The following is a 19,275-nucleotide window of genomic DNA, read 5'->3' on the forward strand; positions in this document are numbered from 1 at the left end:
CTGCATGCAATAGATAGCATGTTTCCATTCTTTAAAAGGTTTATAGAAGACGAACGAAACAACAGGTTAAAACTTTTTAGAACAGGAAACCTTGAAAATGGCGTTTGTCGAAAATGGTAAACAAATTAGCTTTACGCGCGCCTATGCAAAAAAAGTATTTAAAAGGTATACGTAAAACATTTGCGGCAAAAATTGAAACATCAGTGCATATTAGAAATATTTAGGAGAGAGTAAAAGCCACATCAACCATTTATAGTCAAGTTATATAAAACATACACTGCTACGCCAAGTTTTATTGGAAAATGTTTAAAAGATGTCACCCAATTTGAAATAGTGTCCTCAAAACGAGTTCACAAGACGCAGGAAACATAAATTATTCTATTTAAAAGACGACTAACATATGGCTGAAACCATTCACCCGCTTGGTGCACTCCGTTGTTTAGGTGCTATCTGGACGTTATAATTTAGACGTTGGTGCTGTTTGTTAGTTTAATAAAAAAACGCTTACAATTTCTACTCAAACCACGTACAGTCTTGCATCGAGGAATTTTGCCCAATGGGAAGCAAACCGGCCGAGAAATGTTTTATAACGTAAGAGACAGTGGTTTAAGTATATACGCCTAGGTCTCAAAAGGACACAAAAATCGATATTCTGGCAGGTTCATGTATCGTAAAGTCAGAAGTGTCAAATGCTTTTAGCATCAAACGATATATAAAAACCACAGCTTCAGGCACATATTTGGGCAGTGCTATTATTAGTGCGATACAAATGCGGGTCGTACTTTGCGGACGAGAATAATTAGGGCCTTTATGTAAATGAACAGCCATCAGTAGGCATGAAGCAACGTAGGGTGCACTAGACAAGCTAATATATTTATTAGAAAAAACCCTTAAAAGTTTGTACAAGAAGATTTTAGTAATACGCAATCATTATGACTTATTGGTGCTCGTAGGCATTTGAAAAATATAGTATAAGCGCAAAAAAAGAACTCTTACGAAGAACATTCCGGAAAACTTTCTTTAATGAACCGTTTGCTACTTTCTCTGTAGAGTCCATGGTTTCGAAAATAAGAAGTGACATTGCTTTGTATCTTGAAAATGGCTATTGCGAATATATTCGATAAAGATCTTGCTGATTGAAAGTATAGGGTTATTGCCTATATATTCAGATATAATACCTGCTGAAAAGTTTACTTTATTTATTGTACGGCGCTGGGAACTTCATCAGCCTTCCACCTCGTTTCTTAGAAGATCCCTAATAGAAACTACTCGTTCCTAGTGCCAGTAGAAGGTCCCAATTATTCAAAAATCAGATATAAAAGGGCCAAAATAACAGATAACAGATAATTGGCTGATGACAAGCCAAAAAACCGAAATTACAAAATCCTCGCAGGCATTTCGATCCGTGCTCCTAAAAACGGTGTACAAGAGAAATGCGTCGGTGTAGCATTCATCGCCGTGAACTGCCTGAAGGGAAAAAATTTACATCCTGCTCTTACACTATAACGATTTTGTTCATCATCAAGTAAATTATCGCTCCATTTCCTTACGCGCTACATGACTTAGCCATACTAAATAATTATAACTGGAACACCAAGCCCCACCCATTCATACATTCGCCCAATAATGATTGCCTTTGCAATTTGATAATGCATAAATGGAGCTCTAAGAATTGGGGCATTTTTAAACACCTTTTACGGTCCCCTTGGTTTAGAGATTTCTCCCACTATACATATCAAAACACTAATGAAAGTTGTTTGCGTCAATTAAAATTTTGTTTCTGATATGTAAACGCACAAACTGTCACGAAGTATTCAACGTTCTTGTATTCCACCTGGAATGGATCCCGCCCACTGCGGGAGGCGTTCGTATGGAAGTAAAAAGGGAGAGCGCCCGTGTGTCGACACGGGGCGCATGTTAAAAGTATCCAGGTGTGAGAACTAATCTGAAGCCCTCCGCTACTGCGAGTTTTTACAGGTAGTGCGGTAAAAACCACAATATAAATGCCCCGATATCTGGCACCTAATCTGATATGTATCCTTTCGGGAAATGGAATTTTTTCAGCCAAGCTGTATAGCTCTACCCACCAGCCGTTTTATTGCACCCGACCAAAAAGATCTGCTTGGGCAAAACTGCCAAAGCAGCAATACCTAATACGCCGAGCACATTCATCAGATTGATCAGGTAGACAGTATACTGCTCAGAATTTGTTTAAGGAATCCACAAAGCAAACATCGAAACCGCTTTGTGACTCATCAGCCACCTACGAACAATGCGACCCCCGCCATGTTTTCCTGGTAAAGAATATGTTTGAAGATTGTCTTTGAAAGATTGGCATGACTGTGCTACTAAATGAAGCATTTCTTGCCCAAGACGTCAAAAGCATGCGGCCGGTTAAGCAGGACCCTCTATTTGCCGCATTGTTGACACACTTATGCTGCTCAAATGCTGTTACACGCGTTATCTTTGATTCGCATTCAGAGCGACATCAGACACTCTAAGCCGCAGGAAGAGAGGACAAGATTGGACTACAAGACTTCACCGATTAAAAAGCATATACAGCAAAGTGGTGGTGTCTATGAATGGTTGCAATGTAAACAAATGTCCGTATTGCGCACTGACCAATGATCATGCTCGTGGCTCGGAGCAATAGGAGAAAAGACTGCCGATACTTTGCGCCCTTATCTAGGGACAGTAGCCGAGCGGAGCCGACAAGCCCGACGAGATTACAAGAAATATTTCGACCCTCCTCCCTCCCAAACTGTACTGGTTAACATTTTTTCTGGACATAAAAGCAAGATATAAAAGCAACTATATTATTCCTCGCAGCCTGCGGTGTAACCGGCCGATTTTATTCCGGATGAGCCTTTTGCTTTAATTACCAAGTTCGCACGCTGGGACATCGCATGCAACCTTAAGTAACAAAAAAATGAAGTTTGAGGTTAAGGAGGTTAGTAAGTATAGCTAAAGTGAGAAACGTCCAGTCAGCTGGCACTATGTGCCCTATTTTGCATGAAATGCTGCTTCACCTCGGGTTTCAGAACAACTGATAAGAGCACGAGGCTTTCACAACCTCGGCATCATATTCTTCGGTGGATGAACTATTCTGTGACAAAGATAGAGCGCCCAGCCATCGGTCAAGGCCTGGCGGCGTTCTGAACATACATCCAGTGCAGTCCTGTCCCGCGGACCTCAACGCACTTTTTCCGCTCTCATCACTCAAATATTGGTGTCGTCGCCTATATTACTCGCATTTTGGACTATGACATTTTGAGAACTATCGCTCACGCGGAAGCACCGGACTTCAATTGCGTTTGTGTTCTTATTGACAGTTTTTCACTTTCGAACACAAATTGGTGCGTTCTCACTGAAAGGATTTCATCCATAGAAAGAACGCATCCTCGACTTTCCTCCATGTTGATTTTTCTGCTCTGCTTTTGGCAAAGGACGCATCTCCTGTACGCTCGGAGGCAAAATAAGTCGGGGCATGCCACACTGCGGGCATTGCATTAGCAGCGTAATGTGACGTCGCTCTTTTGTTGTCGTGACATTACTTTGTGCGCTTGCCTCTAACCATGCTCTCTAAGAGACCCTATACCTCTCTCCCTGCGAAGCAGCAACGCTGATTGAATTCAGCGTATGGCGATTGGGGCTAGTGCCTTCGCTCAACACATTTTGCTAAGACTGGCTTTTGGCAGCTGAGGGTCAATAGTGTGGGGAAAAAGACATCATTTGCGGTGAAAATAAAGCCTATTGGTATTCTCCGGACGAACAACAATGGCGAGCTGCTCAACCTTGACCGCGGACGGCAACCACGACCTCCCCTTGAGCGGAATAACGTTAGCATACTGAAGTGACTGGTGGACATCTGGACAGGAGGTAGGAAGTGCTGAACATTTGTGTGCACAGAGGAGCAGTTGTGACAGGATAGGTATAAGTGATATCCGGAGAGGCGCCTGAACAATGAAGGTGTACAGCTTGATTACCCGAAGCGTGTTATAAGGTCCCTATCACTTTCGTCCCTATCCACTGCGGAGTGAATTGGGAAGAGTGCTGTGGCAGAACGGTTTAGAAGGTGTTGGAGGTGTTAATATTGGTGGTTCACCGCATTCTTCGAGTGCGATGCCTCCTCAGCACTAGACGATGAAGGAAAAGAGATTTCCAGAGAGGGTCTAGTGATTACTCGGGCCAGCTGGTAAGCCAGCTGATTACAAATGATTCCTCAGTGGCCTAGCATTAACACCACCGTTAACGATACCGATGAGCGGAGCGAGAGAGTTTCACAGACGTCGTCATATAGATGTTATGGCAATAAGATGTCGCGAAGAGTCCAAATAGTCGCGAAGACATGCAATGGCTTGAAGAAATAGAAAAGAAAGTTAGTTGTATAGTCGCGGGAACTGTCTCTGCCGCTTTGGAGGCAAAGGGTATAGTAAGAAATAATTACGGCCTAATAAGGCGGTAATAGGGGAGGCAGTGGGGCCAGACACAGTGGCCGGTTCCCGCCCTTTCACAGCAGCCAAATGCCATGCACATAGCCGTACATACGGGCTACATATCTATCCCTTTGGCAGCGCAAAAGATCAGAAAGATAACAATGAAACGTGTGAGGAATAAGTACTTAGATAAGGGGGTTGCTAGGGCCGGAGGGGCAGTGTTGTAAAGTGTGTGGAGAAAAGATTGAACAATTCGCATTTGCGTCTGTGTTGATGTACCGTACGTCCCTATGCAACAGTTTGTTTAGGGTGAAGGATGTTACCAGTAACTGGCCTTGATTTAATCAGGTCCGACCACCGCTTCACGATCCGTCAGACGAACTGAGTAACTTGGTAGCATTTTGTTATCTTGTACTTCTTGAGAAGGTTGAGGGAGTATTCTTGGAGGACAACGGGTAGAGCCAGGCTAGCTGAAGCATGGGTGATGGAGGTACCATCGATTGTAAGCGAGTATCGTGGCTTAAGAGATCGTTGGTATACAGTAGGAGAACGCAGGAGCAGCCCATAGTTCGCGTGACCTGCTTGCAAACTTGAGCAGTAAAATGATCAAGAAATAAGGTAAAAGCGAGTCTGCAAATTTAGTTCTACCACGTAAGGAGACACATGAGTGCAATATTGGGTAATGGCATCTGTATACATTGGCGACTGAATGCTGGGGACACCGGCGAAAGCATTGGCAACAGGAACAATGGTGACATTAGGCAATACAGGCCATTTACGGCATCCGGAAAGTGGTGGCTGGTAAGGTTTATTGGTGAAACTAGAGTGACCTCAAGTTGTAATCGAGACTATCTGGATGGGTTGAACGAACGAGCATATACTCGAAACGGGAGCTACAATGAGTGTCTGTGAGGCGGAACAGAATTCATCTTTATTTTGTATGGAGATGTCCGGGATTGTCAGCCTTCCCATACCTGACTTATAACAAATATGCCCTGTTTTGCTGACGCAATTCTGCCACATATATCCTCCCGCCTGTTTGCAGTTTTGTGGCAAATTTTCCTGTGGGTTGTTATCGAAAATGAGAACGACTTCACGGCGAAGGAGTGGAAACCGTTTCTTCGAATAAAGTGTCATGAGAGGTCACCCTGCCCATTTACTACGCCCATGATAAACGAATACAATTCCCGTCTATTCTGCAAAGACCGAGGCAGCGTTTCATTTCTGTGTCTGTTCTAAACCGCTGGCACCAATTTATACAACGGCAAAGGCATACAAGTGCGGCTCAGTTCTTCCGATGCAGCGTGGTTTGCGAGGAGCTTCCCAAAGATTTGCCTGTGTTCGGCCTCGGAAAAGTCAAAGCAAAATTTAGGTTGTATTATACATGAAGAGAAGAGAAAGCCCATGGTACAGGTAGCAGCACCCTGGCGTGCTGACGTTACTTTACCGGGCAGAAAGAAATTCCCCGCAGAGCCCGAATACACTCTGTCCTCTGCCTGAATAAACGCGTGCATAAATGCCAAGACTTCCCAACCGCGAGTAGTCGTTCACTGGGTTGGAGACTGCCCCGGCAAGTACACACATACACAGCATATTCCACTTGTCTCGTGCTGGTTGTTCTGAAGCCAGTGCATGCTGCGATGGAGGAACAAGGAATGAATGGCGTACACCAGATGGCCACCGTTTACAGAGCGCTTGCTCGATTATGCCTCGAAAAGTTGGTACCCTGTTTCCAAACGCCTTCAACCGTGACTCCATCGCCCTGAGTGGCGGCGCGGCAGCCAGTTTGTGGGTTGTTCCATCACGGGAGCTGCCTATGTCTTGTGTCAGCGCCCCATATTAACTTTTATGCGGGGCAAAAAACTGTTTTTACCTTAGTGTAGCGCCACGACGAAGCAGTCGGTACCCATTTCTAAAAATGGTTTTGCCGCCTTACATGGAGCGGAATATACTGCACGCGGACTACGTGTTAAAGGTTCTCTGCAGCACAGTTGCTTGCCCTTTTGGGATGTCAACAGTTTTTGTTTAGTTCATTCCATGCAGTGTTATCAACTTGATTTGTGTTTTCAGGGGCCTTCTCTGTTACTGCCGCCATTTTGCACAATCCATTCGAGGGTGTTCTAACAATTTAGGGGAATCCATTTTCTCCGATGTTGTCCGAGGAATGCTTGTCCGTAGTAGGCCTCTAGAAGCAGTTTTGGGGTGTATTCAACTTTCAGCCCCATGACGTAATGTGAACCGCACCACCCACTGCAAGATGGACACAAGTGATTGATGGAGTAGGTCTCATCGCCATATGTCGGCTCTGCGTACGTGGATGCGGTGACGTATGGTTACATTCGCGTCAACCCGGTTGACCAGGGGGTTTTGAACAAACTGTCGAAAAAGTTAAGAAACATAGTACGACCGCTGTTGTTACTTCCTCGAGAATACCTTTCCACAGGAGAACATACTTTTCATGTAGCTGCACAACAATATTTAAGAGAACTGATCGTGGCGCACAATATTAAAGGAATGTTAAAAAATCTTTTTCAAGTTAAACACATATAACTTGTATGAATTTGGACAACATTGGATGCAAAAAAAAACAAATTGAAATGAAAAAAAAAGACTGCTAAAGTGGGCATATGGTATGTTAACATACTTTAGTTTATATGTAACTCATAAATAATCAAATATAAAATTAGCGAATAAATTATACACAGAAATAGTGAAATATGTATTTCGAAACTTATTGCAAGAAAATGTATCGTATGCACTCTAAACTACCCCTAACGACGGTTCAAGGATACATTCGAATATATGGCAAGAGGATATATCGTATGCACTCCTAACCATCCTTAACTACGGCTTTAGAATGCATTCGATAGTATGGGCAACTCGCCAAATATTTTACTACGGATGCGCCCGTAACAACTATATATTTTATTTAACAGGTGTGACTACTTTTCGGTGGTCCAAATGGGAAAGTTTCTGTACTCCGTGTGGTTAACTCAATATTGTTTTCTTTCTTTCATTTAAAGAATATTGGTTCGTTATTAATGATAACTGCAGCTAAACCATTCGGAGAGTGTTTAAAGCAGAAGAAATTTTTAGTTTTACAATGAAACTGCACGAAAGCGGCAGGAGAGTGTTTAAAGCAGAAGAAATTTTTCGTTTTACAATGAAACTGCACGAAAGCGGCAGGATGAATTTTAATACGAAAAACTTGTACTAAATTCTTTTCTTGGATATTCGCCGGGCGTGGTAGGATTCTCAGGACAAGGAGTAACATTGTTGGTGCAGCCAGACATGCCAGGTCGACTATCTGTAGCTGGGGGGGGGGGGTGGTGAGGTCGTATCGTCTGGCACGCGGGGTAGCTCTCAAGGCTAAATGGGCAAACTAGAGAGATGGTGCGGTGTAAACATAGGTGGGTCGTTTTAGTTGGCCTTGGAAGAAGAAGGATGATATCGTGGGAAGAGGTCTATGGGAAATGCATTGCTTTAACGCGCGCAAAATAACAGACGTCGTCAGTTATTTGGACGTATGGTGGTGTCAAAGTATATGGAAGAGGTCATAGTGCATGGGGATGACGCAAAAATGACGCACAACCATACACTTGTCTGCATAAAAGAAAACCAAAGTCCCATAGAAGGCTCTTAACATCCTGTATTGGTTTGCAAAAATTGTGGAGGACGGTCTTTCACTTCTATAGACGCCGGCGGCCTTGTTGGTTTTCGTTCACATCGCGGCTCAATTTGACTAAACATTGGCAAAATGTTTTTCGGTGCACCCTCCGATATTCGCGTGCAAACAAAATCAGCGGTGTATCGTCCGATTAAAAAAGGTTATTAACCTTGATCAAACGCGTGCTCGCCCTGCTGGCCTTAGTAGCGTAGGTAATGGCTCAGTCGTGACTGCGTCGAAGTTCTTCACGAGGTTCACTGCCACTTCCAGGGAGGATAAAGTTGCTCCACGCATGCTCGCGCTGTCGGTTGAGTCATGGAGGAGCAGCAGGTGTGCTGCAATGCCACTTGTGAAAGATCTATGCCCTGGCTCCTCCGTCATACTATTTATGCGCGTCCGCCCTGCTCAAGTGCTCAGGAGAATCTGAATAGAAGCATGCAGTCAAGTAGTTTGGAATGCGTGGGATTCAGCGAGATTGGCCATTTCTGTTTTGTGCTGTTTCGCTTCGCCCTTGACTTAGTAAGGCGTAACGCATACACGTCTCGCACTTCACTAATAGATTACACTGCATCCACTCACGATGTAGCTCAAGAAATAAAATAGTTTCTCAAATTTCTGAAACTGCGACCGTGATATCGACGTGACGCGGCACTGACGCAAACATGCAGGTATTCCTCGAATTAAAGGTCGGGCGGGCTTAGAGCAACTGTAGAATTTATGCAGCATGTCCAATCATAAAATAACATGCTTTTTTAATACACAAGTTCGTCGACTGCATGCGCGACCTCAGAAAAGAGCAATACCTACATGTTTACGTCTATACTGCGTACTTCACAATTACGCCTTCGTTTTACAAAACGGCGTTTTCCTTAAGTGTGTAAAAGCTAAAGAAATGGCAGCATTGGTGATACATTTCAGAACCTCGAAAGAAAGGTTTCGGCTTAGTGGACACACAGGCGGGTGCTTGCAAACACGAAATGATATTCGCGATAGTTAACAAAGTTCATACGGAAAGGTCTTAGGCCACGGAAACGTTATATGGGAGCAGTCATATAGGTAATACAATAGAAGTAAGATCGTCTTCAACTGATGGTAGTCCACGGGAACCCGAGACGTTCATGGTAGTGCAGCGTTGACGCCTGTGGGGCGTAGCCGCCCGCGTTGCGTGTACACAGCGCAGAGCTGCGTGTACACAGCGCAGAGCTGCGCTTACGCGTGGTGGTGGAGAAGCAGCTGCTAGAGTTGCAGCGTGAGAAGTCAAGAAGCCAGACGCGGGTTGTAAATGCCCAGGAGCGGCAATGGCAGTGGCGCGCCTGTTAACCTAAACAGCGGCAGCGCATTAGCTGCCGGTGAGACCTGCGCTGGTTTTCTCTGTTTCGATTCCAGACATGCAAGTCTTAAGCTCGGGTTCTCACTTGACGCGCTGCCCACATTGGGGCTCCCTTGTCGCGGCTTTCAGAATAGGGTGCCGTGCTGCTTATAGGCGGCTTCCCTGAACGACCACTCGAAACACGACTCATGCTGTAACTGAAAAAATCTTCTTGCACACTCACGAATTTTTCTTCCTGGGTGCCTTTTATCCAAAGCTTACCCCACTGAGTATTTTATGAAGGGTAAGAGGCGGAGGGGGGGGGGGGGGCGTATTCCCGCAGCCAGGAACCGCGAAGCGATCGAAGGTAGGAAGAAGCTGAGCACTGACGGCAAGCAGCGCACAGACAAACAGGAATCAACGAAAAGGAAGAAAAAGAATATCTAAGTAGAAGGAGTATACCCCCTGTCCTGCCTCCGCGGCGTCTGCTGGGAATAGGGAACACGGGTGGTATGCGCTGTTCGCACAACATGGAGAGGGGCATGGGACGTCGCAGGAAGAAGGAACGAGATGATCGATGAGCTCTTGGATCAGCGTGATCTCCCAAAGACCTTGAAGCCAAATGGCACCTTTCTCCGCACTGAATATTCTCAATGGAACCTGAGCAGCTTCCACAACACACAGGGCCTTCTGCCGCAAACAAGCATCCGGGCGGAAACGCCACATACTCGGCAAACGACGAGAGCGGAAACGTCCAGCGCACCGCTTCAGCTCCTTGTCACAGCGCCAATCGCACTTGAGGATAAAGTGTTTTAATGATTGGGCCTGGGATGCCGCCGCGGGACTCAGGTAATAGTCATTGTGCAGACGAGGACACAGTGTATGTAAACAATATTACGGAACACAGCTTTGGACCCAAACCGAAACGTTACACCCTATGGACATTTGGGAAAGTTAGGCTATAGGAAAAAACCCAAGCGGTTCGCTAAAATGCCTACAACTACAAGGTGCGTGAAAGTCCCCGTAAACTTCTCTGGAATAGAACGCCCACACTATAAATCGGAACTGGAAGCGGGTCACCGACGTCGTCATCGCAGCGATGCTGTTGCAGTCGGTGTTGATGCGTTGCCACAGTTTGCTACGCCGGAGAGAAGCTCATTCGGGTCAATCAAATTGCTTGGTTCCGCCTCGCGCCAGGTCACGCGCCGGTGGACACTGCGGATCCCGATAGCCCATAGCGCTGCCGATTTAGCTGGCTCGGAAGAGTGGCGGTGGCTGGCGGCGACCTTGCCGCGCTGTTGGACAGGGCCGTGCCCGGTTCCGTACATCTTGTGTCTCGTTCCAAGTTTTTCCTGGTGGTAGTGATGGCCCGAAAAATAACCCATAAGTAATTAGGACGATTGGCAAAGAAGAGATCTTTTTCCATTCTAATCAATCATGCCATGCAAAATGATAGAGACAAAGAAAGAATTTTTTCTGAGTTCAAGAGTCTGAGAAAAAACACGAAAAAGCAACAGAGATAAGAGTAGGAAAACTAGATAAAAGTCAGCCAATTCGGAATATTTTAACACTGCGACGAGCTGCCTCTGAAATGAAGGAGTGGATTGTGTTGCACACGTCCCTACCGCACCGACCCAGCCTAGTGCCCCAGAACAATAAAAGCACAAGTGCAGTCAAAGGGTAATCTCCAGCAGCCATCTCCGATGGTTAGAAAATCGGTGGAAAAAAAGGAAGAAATGTTCTTCGGATTCTATTTCTTGGATGGAAAAGTAGCACAATGGGGAGGTTCTCAGATTTGTTTTATATAGCTGGCGAGTTAGGTAGAGGCACACCACAGCGAAAAGAAGACAGCGATACCTCGCAACAGCGAGTTTGGGAGATACTTCTTTTACGGAGGAAACTGAGATGTTCCAGTTAAGTGGAAGTGTTATCAACAGTTATTGGCGATAACGTGCCAACAACACCCAAGAAAAGGGGGGAAGAACCTGTATAATCGCTCACCAAAAGCTGTTTTAGCTAATATGTCAGAGGTTTTATTGAGGGTTAAAATACAATTGCCGGGCAGGCAAACAAGCCGAATCTCCCGCAGGTATATGGGGACGAAGGAATAAAACTTTTCAGAGAGAGGATGTAAAGTTTCTGAATCGAGAGCAATGCACACGAGAGGAAGTGGGTGATTATCATCACGGAAAAATACGCAGAACCAAGCTTCAGGATTGCAAGGAGAAGGGAAAGAAATTCTGCAATAAAAATGGGGAGGACATCTGGAAATCAAAATAAAAAAGACAAATTTTTGGCAGACAGCAAAGGCCAACCCCAATCTTGTCGTCTTTTTTCGACGCGCCACTTGCAATGACCACGTGGGATGGGTATTCTGGCTGGTGAGCCAGGAGAATGTTATTGATGATGTTAGTAGGGTGAAAATTAGCATTTTTCGTGAAAATATTATCAAAGAAAATCCTTACTAGTGTGGATGGGTGCTGCAAAGCGGGGAATGAAAGGAGGGTCGAGTTTAATGGAGTAAGCAACGAATTGGCAAAAATTGACACCTTTATCTATATATCTGGGGCAGGAAATGGAGGGCGGCAGTTTTCGAAGTGAGTTCATCTTAATGTTAAACAATGTGCAGCTCAAGACGCCACTTTGAGACACGCCATCTTCCTGCACGGAAATGTTCACTACTGCCGACCGAACTATGACACAAATGTTTGCCTAAACGTGTTACTGCAAAAGGCTCTGCACCATGGTATATGAAATAGAAAGCCGCAGCGCCATGCAGTATCATATCTATTTTCAGTGTCCGAAAATTCCGTCATGCAATATTGCTTGTGTATCTATGCATCTCTATGCAGCATTACAAAGCAACTAGTTGATCATTTGTTAATCCAGCCTGCCCGGAATCATGCGAGGCAGCTCTCGAAAAGGCAATTGTACTCTGAAAAGCACATAGGTATCCTGTTGATCATCTTCTGGCGACACTAAAAGAGGCATATTTTGAGGGCTATGGGGGGATAGCTCACGGGAGAGGGAGGTTGTCTTCCCTATTTCAGAAAAGCAAATAAAATGCGCCCCTTATAAGACTTTTGGATGTGCCCCGAAAACCCAAAGGCCGTTGGGACGCACGCTTCCGGATCGTGTAAATCAGGCAAAGCGGAGCCGAGGCTTATGGCTCTGCAGGAATACCTTCATTCTTGTTACTGCGCGATCGTCGTCGTTCTGAATTTGGTTTTATTGAAGTATGTAGGTTACAGGAGCCGGTTATTTGTATATAAAATGTGTTTTGTCACAGCCCATTCGAGTGGTATTTACAACGATATGTTAACTCAAGAGATATATCACACTTATAGGTACTTACCATTAGTAGGCGCCCCGACAGCACCCCCCCCCCCGCAAAAAAAATCAGGGGTACCCACAGAGGAACCACATCAGACGGTATCGCCCAACATCCCCATTCCTCCCATTTTGTAGTTCCAATGCGGCAGGGGACGCCGCAACGTCGCAAACAGCGCCAGTTTTTGCTAGTAACCAGGCTTCAGTCTTTGTCAGTGAAAAAAATTAAACTTCCAGTAAGAAACCATTTATGCATCCTTAGGCTGGGTGGTACGTGTCATAAACAAAATGTCAGCAAATTGCATAACCAAACTTATAGGGCGTAAAGTATATATGATGACGCAATTAGCGCGTACTGCATTAAAATGTGCTTTTTGGTGTTTATCACGATAAGGTCTCCAGCTACGCACGCAGCACGGCAGCTCCGTTTCTTGAGTGGACAACATACAGAAGTTCTATGAATGCTCGGCCGCCGGCAGTGATTCCGCCACAGTGGAACTTAAGAAAATCAGTTTGAATCTGGCCACCATAATCTCCGCACGTTGTAGCCATACAATGTTTTTAAGTTTGATCAGATTGCGCAAGTTAACCGTAAACCCGGTTTTTTTTTCAGCGAAAGTTTTTACAAAGGACAAACAAAACCCGGTGACCATTCTTCTGGCACTAGGTTATCTCATCTATAGAAGGTTTACATGCGCCTGGTTTGTTGTCCTCTTCTTCCGTCCCGTCCTTTTGCGCAGTTTTATTGTTATCAAGGTTTACATGTTTACCGATTCGTTGTTTACCGATTCGAAGGTTTACTTGCGCCTGGTTTGTTGTCCTCTTCTTCCGTCCCGTCCTTTTGCGCAGTTTTATTGTTATCAAGGTTTACATGTTTACCGATTCGTTGTTTATGAGCCAAGAATAACGTTCCAAATCTTTCTACTTGATCAATGCATGCGTTGCCGCATGTAGAAGCGTTACTTTTTTGCGATTTCCAAGTCACCCAATTTGCTGTACAGAAGTTAGGTTGCCACCACACGGTGTGTGTCTTGAGGTCATATCAAAGCTTTTAGTCGACGATGCGGCTTGTAGGGAGATGCATTATTGTTTTTATAGGACGCCATCAAGCACTGGCTTCCAGAATCTTTAGCTTTAAAAAGGCTCTCGCACGAAACTATCATGCTGCACAAGCGCCTAGCTTAAGAAAAGGTTTCAACAGTAGGAGCGCCACCCGTGCGAATGGCGGAAGAATGAATTTACTTGAGCAAATCTCTCAAATGTTTACCTTCGAAGGACCGAGAAAAAGGGAGAGCAGATTGAGAAAAGGACGGCTAAAAGGGCACAAAACGTTACCTCACAAAGTTAACAGAAGGCTTGTCCTTTGAGTTCATTTTAGGTGAACGGTCAGATCCGCGGACATTTTTTCCGCCTGTGTCGCATCTTCTTCATGCAAACGGCACCCTGTGATTTAAACCGCAATACAATTCCTACGATACCGTTGTCAAATGAGGGTTGGGGGGGTGAGCACGTGAGTGCCTAGCTCCGCCTAACTAGTGTGGTGCGTATGATCCCACCGCTACGCGAGCTTGACGCGTTGCGCATTAACTGCAGCAATGTGAATGCGGTTAAAGAGTTCAGCTATTAGAGAGAGTGGAGAATGTTTTGGAAAACTTCAGAAACAATAGAGATTGAGATTAAACCATTGTGCATCGTACTAACTAGTCAACCAGTTGCATTATACTCCAAAGAACCAGTTGGAAAAATATCAAGAGATTGCTACCGCAAGATATTTCAGTTCGTATTTGAAAACGCAGTGGAGCTATAATGCTAAGAAAGATGGTAGGAATAATTAATTTAATATTTTTTTAGTTAAATTTTTTTTAATTGATTCAGCGATTTAAAACGCATAGAAACGTTTTTATAGTTGTTGAAAAAAAAACAATATATAAAAAAAGGTTTATTTTATTCTTATACAAAACGCAAGTTTATATTGAAAATATTGCTTTAAAATGTTTTTTTAAAATTTTTAGAATTACGTACAGTTGCCGCGGCTTAGGAATAACCACACTCCACGGCTGAAATGATATTGCACAAATTATATCTCCTAATTGAAAACAAAGTGGTTGCGCCCACGTTGCCCCATTGGTGTGCGCATGCTATATTTGGTTACTTACCTGGTGGAGCTCATGTTGCTGAGCTCAGTATGATAGTCAATAATTTTTATTTCTTCCTAAAGAGGAGGCGTTTCATCGGCGTTTGTAATTTTATTGGACAAACAGCAATTTTTAAGACGTCGGGAGTCCAGCGTTATAAGATTTCGTGGTAATGAGAGGCGGTTGATTGATTTATTGATTGTGTGTTTTACGCGCCCACGCGGCACAAGCGATGTTGTGGAGGGCTTTGGAATAATTTTTTCCAACGGGGGAGAGCGGGTCTGTAAAATGCGGTTAAATCTGTAACACACGGGTGCTTTTCCTTTTGGTCTCCATCAGAAAAGCGGGCCCCCTGCGGCGAACCGACAATAAAGAAAGGTTGAGGGGTGGCACGAAAAAATAATTAGGAAACGAAAATGTACTATTGATGTCTTATTGGTTTCCCAACGCCAATAAATGGCTCTCAGGATCAGAATCCTTAGGCTGTGGCGAATACGCAAGCTCAGTGGACTAGCTGAAGATGGCCATTATGGTACGAGGTGGCCGAGATGCTGCCAGGCGGGCTTTGGAGGGAACGGTGTACTGGTAGGTGTTTAGGAGAATTCAATTACCACATGGTCGCTCTGAAAATGAGATGGGCGATATTTCCAATTGGTGTTGCAGGAACACTGGTTGATGGCGTGCTCTAGCGCTCCATTACAAAATGTAAGCTTTGAAGCTGCCATGATAAGTCAAAATGTATTGTGAGAAGGGGGGTCAGATGTCTATGCTGAAGGAGCGATAGTGGCGAGGAGGGGTAGACCAGATGGTTGAAATTCACGGAATGCGGCATGGAGTACGTCAGTAATGTGTTCCCACAGGACCCGTGTGGGGACGCGTGTTCCACAGTCCGGATAAGGTAATCATAGGTATTAGAGAGAGCTGCCCTTGGAATGCAAACCGCAGAATGGGCGATACAGGCACCGCTGCAACGACAGCCCGCCTCCTTAAATGGGTTACAATGGTGACACGAACACAGGGCTATTGGCGGTGTGGATATTGAGGGTCTTCGCGCCGATAGGGGCACGCGTGGCTTATAACTGTTGCTATTCCCTTGCCCTGGTAATGGGTCGAAGCGATGGTACATGTCAGTTAGTTAGGACACTGTGCGTGACCGCACAACGTACGTCGTATTTATTTGAATTTACGTACTCATAGGGAGCGGGTATGAGGTCCAAACGAGCCCAGGTTTGTGAGGGAGGGGGCCATATTGCTGGGAAACTCGCCGAAAATGCATTTGTGGTAGTTACCGAGGGACCCGCCCAATTGGTGCAGCATTTCAATCAGCTCATAACCAAGTCGCTCAGGCATGTAGCATAGGGTGTGTATTACATAGATTGCGTACGTTTTGTTAACATCAAGCACGTTTAACAGTTGTTCCTCAGTTATTTGTGTACGGTATAACAGGTATTGGTGGTGAAGGCGTTGTGGTAAGGTGGACATTAAAAGCCGAGCTGTTTAGGGGCACGCAATGACTGGCGCTGATGCCCGTCACGCCCGGCAAAGTGACGCCTTCCGCGCGGTGCGAAGCTACGGGGCTATGCCGAAAAATGGCGCCAACGTCATACGTGCGTCCACAACGAGATCTCGGTACGCGGACAATTCGCCATCCCGCCTATATATGCACCAATATAATACCAGACCTACGTGGGTGGGTTTCGAGAAAGTGCATTCCATAAGGAAGGATGGAATACATTTTTGCGTCCATCGGGATCAGGTATTGGGACTGGAGGGGGCCCACATGGCCGCCGCGATATCCAGGGCCTGGGAGGCGGTCTGGACTTGGCGTGACTCCCCCGGGTCGCGCAATATCGGCTCCCAGATGTGAGAGGAGGGAACGAGGGTGTACAGGTCGGCGGGGCATTCGCAGAGGGAATGGTAGTGATTGTCGTGTGCCCCGCAGGCTGGACAGGTAGGGTCAGTAAAGAACTGTGGATGACTGTGTATAAATGGCGTTGTGTGTGGGATGATTTGTGTTCCGCAAGACACTGTGTGCGACCGCCACATCCGCTGAGGGTATCCGCCAGCACGTCGAAGTCGCCAAATAACACTGCGGAAATGAACGAAAAGCTTGCCGTGCACGATCATGAGGACCCGTGATCCTTCTACCGTACGCGTCCACCGCCGGCCTTGCTACCTTCGGACCTTTGCCGCGGACCCAGAAGTGTTTCTAAGCGATGTGATGACGTAATTTGTGCAAATGTTGGATCGTGGGACACCGCACTCCCCGCACTGGCACTCCAAATAAATAAACAAATTAACTTTACCTGTCTTCGTCATTGCACGTTGACTACATTTGCCAAAAACAATAAAAAGTTGCTTAACCTCTGCAGTACAATAAGGAACACTTCCAAGCACACTAAAGAAATAATATATAAGACCCTCCTTCGACTGCTTCTCGAATACGCCTGTCCAGTTTGGAGCCCTAACATTAATACTGAAATTATTCAAATTGACAAGATTCAAAGGAAAGCTGTACAATTTTTTTTCGCTGGTACGAGCGTTATTTTTCCCCGTCCTCAGGAGTACCTTGTTTTGGATTTCGCACCGCTCTCAGAGCGCAGGCGAACTGGGACCCTGTTCTGCACTGCAGCCTAAGTGGCTTTCCTTCCTCCGGATTTCCTTACAGCCTTTGCCGAACCACACAGCAATACAAGCGAGTCCATGTTAAACCTCATTCCCTACTTTGCGCGCACGAACACTTTGAAAATCAGATTTTTCCACGTTCCATAGAGGAATGAAACCTACTTGCTAACTGCCTACGTCACATGCTCAAGAAAAATAAGCGTGCATGAACATTTATTCGCCTAAATGTGAACCAGGCTTCAGTAACCAAGCCGAAATGTCTTGTTGTTGTTTTGAAGTTTTGAAGTTTCTTTTGGTCGGTGTCTCCGCTTCTACTCCTACTTGCTAACTTTACCAGCTCCCTTTCTTGCCTTAATTTCTATCCGCTGTTTCTTCCCCTTAACCGAAACCAATATATTCTTGCCGACACCACTTGTGTTCATTATCATGTATGTTTGAGGTGTTCGCTATTTTTCCTTTAGTGTGTTTTCTTTATGATCACGATTTTAAAGCTTTCGATATTGGTTGTGTTAAAGGTGACGTGCCGTATGTGATGTGGCGGAAGGGTACTGCTTGGAGAGGCGCACTGCGTTGCCCATTTATTGCTTTGAGGGCGGAGGGCGATTCGGCAGCTAGAATGCGTAAGACAAAGTGGTGTGCACCACAGTCGGTGGGTAGTTTACTTCATGTATCGCCTGACGGCCAGATATTGTTAAGAACTTCGATGGGGTCCTCGAGCGGTTCAATGCACACGTAGTGTGGCTTCGTTATCTGTTACTGTGTTTGGTCATCGGTCCTGCATGCCGCTGTAGAAAATTTGAGACCGGCCAGCGTTGAATTACGTGTTAATGATGGATTTTACCTATTTCAGCGATTTTTTCCGCGGCAATTAACCTTGGTGTCGAAATAGCAGCGGAAAAAATATCAAGATTTAGAGCATGCTGCAAGGTGGGGCATGGAAATAGACTGAACATTGGTCACTATGGAACAAACCGGCAGAGCGACGGCTGAGGAAGTTGTGATTGCATTGTTCCACCTTTGAGTTAGGTCCCTTGTCCTGAGACCCTTAAGTCTCTTGTAGTGTAACACGATATAGACAGCCCCGTTATTTCTGAGGCGAAAGGCACATTTTTCTTGGTAACTTATTTCCAGCACATATTTGAGCTATGAGGGTACATGTTCAAGGAATTGGTGAAAACTGCGTCGAAACAAACGTTCTTTTACTTCAAGTGTGAGCTAATATTGTTGTTCAGACTGTCAGGGTAAAGCTGTTGAATGCAGATGATAAATCATGAAGGTTGGAGTTTTGAAGGAAAGAATTCTACCTGTTTGGCAGAATGCACAATCTCGGCATGTTTGTAGTTATTGACGTCGGTGATTGCGGTATTCTAAATAGGGAGAAGTTTTCGTTAGCTTAATGTTTTGGTGATGTCTTGTAGTAATGTAGTCTTGCCCGGTGGTGGTGTTTAATCAGAAATTGCAGCGGATAGTGTCATTCAAGTGCACCGCCGAATAGCTGGGAGGAGTTGATGAGCATTCGTGAGCTGAACTACAAAAACACATACACTACAAAATGGCGGCGCGCGCAAAGCTTCGCAGTGTCAACAATTGTAAAACAAGTGTAAACGTCATGCGAACAGACCAATTATAATAGCGGCGGCACGGAACCAAAAGAGAACAGTGGGAGGATACTGTGTGCCCTTATCTATTTACCCTAGAGGAGCAGCAACCAACAAGTACGCCGAGACGACGAGAAACATATGATACACGCATCCATCGCCGTTGTAGTGGTTT

The sequence above is a fragment of the Haemaphysalis longicornis genome, unplaced genomic scaffold (genome assembly GCF_048455015.1).
Source record: "Haemaphysalis longicornis isolate Haplotype H1 unplaced genomic scaffold, Haemaphysalis longicornis Haplotype H1 scaffold_8, whole genome shotgun sequence".
NCBI lineage: Eukaryota > Metazoa > Arthropoda > Arachnida > Ixodida > Ixodidae > Haemaphysalis > Haemaphysalis longicornis.